Raw genomic sequence first — 7,161 nt, 5'->3', positions numbered from 1 at the left:
GGAGTTGGTACCAACAGAAGCTGGCACCAGACCAGCAACCACTGGCCCTGCCTCCAAAGAGGCAGATGGTGGAGGGTGTCTCAACTGACACTTCAATTTTACTCAGTTCCATACTTGTCTTTCTTGTTGGTTCTAGTGAACCTTGTCTTTACATTCTCATCATCAATTGACTTGAATGATTCAGTTAGCTGTATTTTTAATGATCTTTTATTTGATTTTCCTTTTGTGCTCTTAACTAGGGTGTTTTTATTTGTCTCTTTCTTTTGGTTCCTTAAATTTGCTACTACAGAAGCAAAACTTAGACCGGGTCTTACAGTCTTTGCTTTGGCTCTCTCTCGTGCTTCTTTAAACGTTGTTCTTTCTATTACTCTAATTGCTTGGATTTCCTTTTCGAGTAAATATATATCACACTGCTGAGATAACGATGCATGTCCCTCACCACAATGAACACATTTAGGTTCCCTGGTGCACATACCATGCTCGTCATCTCTACAGTTAACACAGACTGCAGGATTTTCTTGCAATTTGGATCGACACGATTGTAGGGTGTGTCCAAAATGCTGGCAACGAAAACACCTTCTGGGTCTCTGGATGTACAGCTTTATTTTAAACCTATACTAGGTTGCAGAGACATATTCCGGAAGCCTTAAAGTATCAAAAGTTAATATTAATGTAGGCTGAGGTATTCTGTTATTATCAACCTTCTTTGACATCCTTTCCACCTTTATTACACCCTGGTCTTTTAATTCTGTTAAAAGTCTCTCCTCAGAGAAAGCCATCAACTGAGGAGCATAAATCAAGCCCTTGCTGGAGTTCAGGCTGGAGTGGGGAGTGCACTCAACCGTAACTCCTGCAAGGTCTGACAATCCCATCAACTTAATGCTCTCCTCTGGGGAGATGCTTTCTACAAGGAGCATATTTCCATTTTGGGGTGTTATTTTTGGCTGTCTGCCACATCTCACAATTTCCCTGTGTACTTGAAAAATGTCTGTATTGTCACCTTCAAGCTTCAAATTCAGGTATTTATTGAAAGAATTGGGTACAAAGACCCCAGGAGCTATTTCATACTTTTTATTTTGTTCATGCCACTTACCTGACAGATATATATATAGCTGTATTTTCTGACGTCCGACAGAAATTTCAAAACTCGCGGCACACGCAGTGGCGGCCAGGTGTAGTACCCATTCCGCCGCTGGGAGGCGGATATCAGGAACCATTCCCATTTTCTATTCATATTTTTTTCTGTCGCCGGTCGGTAACATCTGTTTACAGACCTCTGCTCAGGATTTTTTGGAATTTGACTCGTTTCTAAGTATCTGATTGATTTTTGTTGGTATTGAATTGGATTGTGGAATTGGCATGCGCGATAGTGGACCGTTTTTTGATTTTGGATTGACTTTTCTCTATAAATATATGTCTGGATCAAGTGGGTGTGCTTTCAGAGTGTGTGTGAGTGTGATTGTAAGGTGAGGCTACGAAAGCATCGGTAGACCCCCACACAGTATGTATGAGTTGTAGGGGACTTCATTGTTTTGATTGATCATCGGTGCAAGGAATGTGAGAGTTTGACTGATGATGAATGGAGAGCATATGAGTCCTATCGCCTGAATTGGAGCGCGATAGGATCAGGAGGTCTTCCTCAAGGAGTTCTTCCAAAGGTAAGACTAACGTTTCTCCTGCACTAACACCTGTAGTGTTTACAACCCCTAAAACCTGTGTTGCCTTCGGGCTCTGATTCTGTGTCGGGAGGAGCGGATGCTCTCTCTATGATTTTGGAGTCCCTTCCGCACTCTGGAGACCAAAGTGAAAGCCTTGGAAACTGGCTCGGTGCAAGTGTGTGATCGTGCCCCCAGTGTTGTGGAGGGGGCGTCAGATCGGCCCCATAATGCCTCTAGGCCTAGACCTCTATCAGACTCCCAAGACCAGGGAGGACGTATGTCGAAAGCCGCAAGAGGGTTACGGGGGCTTCCCACCGATCTGGCGTCCCTTCGGCAGACCATGTAGCAAAGACCCCCAGGCTGCCAAGGGACCGTGCACGAGCACGCGTCTTGAAGGATTGCTTTTCGTCTCGAAGCGTCCATCGTCCGCGCAAGGGGTGGAGCGCTCGGAGAGACTCTCGTCCGTTAAAGAGGACGTTTCTTGCGGAGGACGCTTTCACGTCCTCTTTCGCCGCTTTCGTCGGAAGACGCGTATGATGTCTTTCCGCCTCAGAAGAGAGGTAGGATCTCCTCCGATGAGGACGCTAGGTTGCGCGCACAGGCGCGTACACCTGAGAAACAGGTAGCTGTTCCTTTGAGAAGGAAGGAGGCGTCCCCTCGCCCCTCGTCTTCTCACAGGACCAGTCCTGCTTCCTCGTCTCATTCTTCTCCAACGAAGAACATTCTTTTTGTCCCTTCAGGACCAGCTATCCTCGCTTATGGCTCGGAGGACTTGCCCCAGCAGCAGTCGAGCCTAAGCGGAGGAAGGACCTTAGACTGCCTGTAAAGAGGACTAAGCAAGTCTCCGTTGTCTTCGCCCCCTGCGTCTCGTTCGCCGATAGCTTCTCCTTCAGCGATTCGCCGATCTCGTTCGTCTTATAGAAGGACGTTACGACAGGACACTCGGCAGGACGTTCGGCAAGATGCTTGTCGGGACGCTCGCGCTAGGCAGGACGTTCGTCAGGACGCTCGGCAGGACGTTCGTCAGGACGCTTGGCAGGACGCTAGGGCAGGACGTTCGTCAGGACGCTCGGCAGGACGTTTGTTCAGGACGCTTGGCAGGACGCTAGGCAGGAACGTTCGTCAGGACGCTCGCCAGGGACGCTACACAGGACGATCGGCAGGCCGTTCTCCAGGACGCTAGACAGGACGCTTGGCAGGAAGTTCGCCAGGACGCTCAGGCCTCCTTTCAAGACGCTTTCGGGGATTCTGAACAAGAATTTTTACCCCCAGACACTTTGTTACGCGCTCAGGCACGTATGCCAGCGAAGAGAGGTAAAGACGCTTCTCGTGCAGGTGGGACTGCCGCGAGACGCTCGTTCCGCCTCAGGACGCTCTTCCATCAGCGAGCAGTAAGCGTCAGAAAGAAGACAGCAGTGATAAGGCTGCAGCTTGCAAGGAGAGGGTCCTTTGATCTTGCCTAGAACCGGCAATAGGACGCCTTCGCCTGACAGACGTTCTCCTCTTCCGTTGAGAGAAGAACGGAGAGAACTGGGTAGTTCGGCTGAGTCGGGGTGAAGATGAACCTGCTACAGCCCCTTCTACCTCGATTACAAAGTCCTAGTCAGACTTTTGCGGTCTTCGTTTGAGGACAATTTCAGCCCCGCAGCTCCAAGTCTCCTCCTTCACAGTTTTCTTCATCGAAAACGGGGAAAATCCCGGAGTTCGTAGAGATGAAGACTTCTCTATCGACGAAACGTGCTTTCAAGAAGCTCCAGGACTGGATGTTAAGAAGGAGGAGACCAAGGCAAGACGACCTTCGCCTTGCTCCTACTAGACTTAGTGGTAAGGGGAGGCATTTGGTATAAGACCAAAGACGAAGTGGGAGTTCGTATCCCTCGTCTGGCTCAAGGGGATTTCTCCAGCCTGGTAGACTTACAGAGGAGGTCAGTTTTACCCTCTGCCAAGGTAACTTGGACCGCGTCGGAGACAGACCATCATCTGAAAGGTCTGCTTAGGACGCTGGAAGTCTTCAACTTCCTTGATTGGTGCTTGGGAGTTCTGGATTTACAAGCGAGAAGCCCAGAATCTCTTAGTCTGGGGGAGCTGTCCAGCGTGTTAGCATGTATGGACAAAGCCGTCAGGGATGGTTCGGAAGAGCTAGTGTCTCACTTTGGGACAGCTTTGTTAAAAAAGAGAGCTTTGCTGTGCAACTTCACAGCTCGGTCAGTGACGCCAGCTCAGAAAGCGGACTTGTTGTTTTCGCCTCTTTAGAACCATCTCTTCCCCCAGACTTTGGTAAAGGACCTAACGAACAGCCTACAAGAGAGGCTACTCAGGATCTTTTGGCCCAGTCTACAAGACGGTCGGCCGGACCTTCAACATCTTCGGCTGCAGTTCGTCCGCCGAAGAAAGTAAAGCCCTTTCGTGTGGGCTCCCCCCTCGAGAGCAGCTCCTCGAGGGAGAGGGTTTTCACGAGAAGAGCTTCTCTTAAACCAAAAGCCCTTCCAAGTGAAAAGCATGTCCTTCAGACACCAGTCGGAGCCAGACTGAAGTATTTTGCGGGAGCGTGGAGAGAGAGAGACACGGACTCTTGGTCCCTCAAGATCGTGAGCAGGGGTACAAGATCCCCTTTTTTAGATCTTCCTCCTCTTTTCTACGACTCCCAGAGACCTTTCTCCATCCTACCAAGGGAGAAAAGAAGAAAGTCTTGTTCGATCTCCTTCAACAGATGATCGACAAAAGAGCGGTGGAACAAGTCGCGGACCTGCGGTCGCCAGGTTTCTACAACAGAATCTTCCTAGTGCCAAAGCAGTCGTCAGGGTGGCGTCCAGTTCTAGATGTAAGCAGGCTCAATCTTTTCGTGGAAAAGATAAAATTCACGATGGAGACGCCTCATTCTGTTTCTGGGAGCCTTGAGACGGGCGACTGGATGGTATCCTTGGACTTGCAGGACGCGTACTTCCACATCCCGATCCACCCTCTTTCAAGAAAATATCTAAGATTTGTCTTGAACAACAAAGTTTGGCAGTTCAGAGCGATGTGCTTCGGACTGACCACGGCTCCGATGGTGTTCACAGTAGTGATGAAGAACGTAGCGAGATGGCTACACTCTTCGGGAATAAGAGTTTCCCTATACCTCGACGACTGGCTGATCAGGGCGTCGTCGAGAGAGAAGTGTCTGAAGGACTTGCAGTTCACTTTAGCCTTAGCGAAGTCCCTGGGACTTCTGGTCAACCTCGAAAAGTCGCATCTGACCCAACACAGTCCATCGTGTATCTGGGGATTCAGATGGATTCGTGGCTTTTCGAGCGTTTCCGTCCCAGGAACGTCAGCAGCTAGGCTTAGAAAAGATCTCAGCCTTTCTAAGGAGGGAGACTTGCTCGGCGAGGGAATGGATGAGTCTGCTGGGGACCATTTCCTCGCTGGAAAAGTTCGTTTCCTTGGGAAGACTGCACATCAGGCCTCTACAATTCTTCTTGGCAGACGAGTGGAAGGCAAAAAAGACGATCTCGATGCATTGTATTGAGGATATCGCATTTCGATCAAGAACCACCTAAGATGGTGGTTGGACCCTCAGAAGCTGCAAGAGGGTGTGTCCTTAAGTCTTTTGAGCCCAGGACCTAGTGTTATTTTCAGACGCTTCCATCACAGGATGGGGAGCAACACTAGGGGGGAAGGAAGTGTCAGGCTCCTGGAGAGGGGAACAGGTAGCCTGGCATATAAATGTAAAAGAACTGGCAGCAGTATTTCTGTCCCTGCAGTTCTTCGAGAAGAGTTTGAAGAACAAGGTTGTTCAGATAAACTCGGACAATACCACAGCACTCGCTTATTTAAAGAACCAGGGAGGTACACACTCCAGGACGTTGTACTCCCTAGCGAGAGAGATTCTGCTGTGGGCGAAAAGGAAACAGGTAACGATCCTGACGAGATTCATTGCAGGTGTGCAAAACGTCAGGGCAGACCTTCTCAGTCGTCGGGACCAAGTCCTTCCGACGGAATGGACCTTGCACGAGGACGTTTGTCGAGACCTATGGACGCTGTGGGGACGTCCACTGGTAGACTTGTTCGCAACGTCAAGGAACAAGAGACTTCCTCTTTACTGCTCCCCGGTCCTGGATCCAGAGGCAATCGCGGTGGATGCGTTGCTGTGGAATTGGACGGGCCTGGACCTTTATGCCTTCCCACCATTCAAGATTCTGGGGGAAGTCATGAGGAAGTTTGCGGCCTCGGAAGGGACAAGGCTAACCCTGATCGCTCCGAGTGGCCAGACAAGAGATTGGTTCACAGAGGTCATGTCTTTCCTGGTAGACTTTCCAAGGACATTGCCCTGGAGGAAAGATCTACTCAAACAGCCGCACTTCGAAAGGTTTCACAAAAACCTCTCCGCTCTGAGTCTGACTGCGTTCAGACTATCGAAAAGTTGGCCAGAGCGAGAGGTTTTTCGAAGGCAGCTGCGAGAGCAATCGCACATGCGAGACGTGCTTGCCACAAGAGCTGTTTACCAGTCGAAGTGTCTTCCTTCAGGGCATGGTGCAAAAGGAAGGAGTTTCCTCTTCCTCGACCTCTGTGAACCAGATAGCTGATTTTCTGCTATTTCTCAGAAATGTGCAGAAATTAGCGGTCCCTACAATCAAGGGATATAGAAGCATGTTGTCAGCGGTTTTAGGCACAGAGGCCTAGACCTGTCTGACAACAAGGATATTCATGACCTTTTGAAGTCTTTCGAGACCTCGAAGGTGCCGCAAATGAGACCACCTTCATGGAATCTGGATGTAGTCCTGAAATTCCTTATGTCAAACTCTTTCGAACCGCTTCAGACAGCGTCTCTTCGGAATCTGACAAGGAAGGCTCTTTTCCTAACTTCTCTTGCGCGGCTAAGAGAGTTAGTGAAATTCAAGCGTTTAGCAAGTTAATGGGCTTCAAAGGGGACAATGCTGTCTGCTCGTTGAACCATCTTTCTTGGCAAAGAATGAAAATCCTTCGAACCCTTGGCCGAAGACTTTTGAAATCAAAGGTATGTCAAGGTCTGGTGGGCCAAGAACAGAGAGAGTCCTTTGCCCGGTAAGGGCTCTCAAGTTCTACGTGCATAGAACTAAAGAGGTTAGAGGTCCCTCAGGTAACCTCTGGTCTCTGTGAAGAGGCCAGAGTTACCTTTATCAAAGAATGCAGTGGCTTTCTTTCTAAGGGACACCATTCGGGAGGCTCATTCATCTTTCCAGAGACTGATTTGAGCCTCTTCCGAGTAAAAGCGCACGAAGTACGAGCCGTCGCTACCTCTCTTGCCTTCCAAAAGAACATGTCAACAGGACATCCTCGATTGTACCTTTTGGAGGAGCAACTCCGTCTTCGCCTCACATTACCTAAGGGATGTGAGAACGATCTATGACGATTGCAATGCACTGGGGCCATACGTTTCTGCGGACACAGTATTGGGGTCCGGAAGTAGCTCTTATTTCCCTATTCCTAGTTAGGTTAAGTTAGTGGTTGTGTTTTTAGGTTGTGGTGAGTCTTATGTGAAGAT

The sequence above is a fragment of the Macrobrachium nipponense genome, chromosome 4 (assembly GCF_015104395.2).
Source record: "Macrobrachium nipponense isolate FS-2020 chromosome 4, ASM1510439v2, whole genome shotgun sequence".
Taxonomy (NCBI): domain Eukaryota; kingdom Metazoa; phylum Arthropoda; class Malacostraca; order Decapoda; family Palaemonidae; genus Macrobrachium; species Macrobrachium nipponense.
This window is presented reverse-complemented; position numbering follows the sequence as displayed.